The following is a 684-nucleotide window of genomic DNA, read 5'->3' as shown; positions in this document are numbered from 1 at the left end:
ATTTACCTTTGAGAAACGCTCTATCCCTCTTCGCTACTGGGTTTTGTATAGGTAGAAGAGGGTAAAGGAGAGAGGTCAAGCAGAGATAATCAGATACGTGACTGCAACTTTACGCTTCAAGGTATAATAAAAGGGGCGATTCTAAACAGGTAAGGTAAGGTAAGGTGAGGGAAGGGGAAGGGAACGGAAGGGAAGGGAAGGTGTAAGGGAGAAGTGTTTAATGGTTTCCCTTTAAAGGAGATGTAATGATGGCGATGTTACGAAAGAGAGAGAGAGAGAGAGAGAGAGAGAGAGAGAGAGAGAGAGAGAGAGAGAGAGAGAGAGAGAGAGAGAGAGAGAGAGAGAGAGAGAGAGAGAGAGAGAGAGAGAGAGAGAGAGAGAGAGAGTATATCATCCGGAAAATACGGTTGGGATTGTGTGTGTGTGTGTGTGTGTGTGTGTGTGTGTTAGAGGAAAGGGAACGTTTATTATGGCGTTATGTATACACAGAAACAGAGCACATTATCTATCTATCCATCTATCTATCTGTGTATCTATAGGTATGGATGCGTGAATGAATGAAAAATGAAATGGAAAAAAAGAAAAGAGATGGGGAATAGAAGGAAGCGGAAAAATATATAGATGCAAAAATGGAGCGAAAGGGATACAAGTCCGCAATCACCATAAAAGTGCATAGAAATAGAG

The sequence above is a fragment of the Eriocheir sinensis genome, unplaced genomic scaffold (genome assembly GCF_024679095.1).
Source record: "Eriocheir sinensis breed Jianghai 21 unplaced genomic scaffold, ASM2467909v1 Scaffold653, whole genome shotgun sequence".
NCBI lineage: Eukaryota > Metazoa > Arthropoda > Malacostraca > Decapoda > Varunidae > Eriocheir > Eriocheir sinensis.
This window is presented reverse-complemented; position numbering follows the sequence as displayed.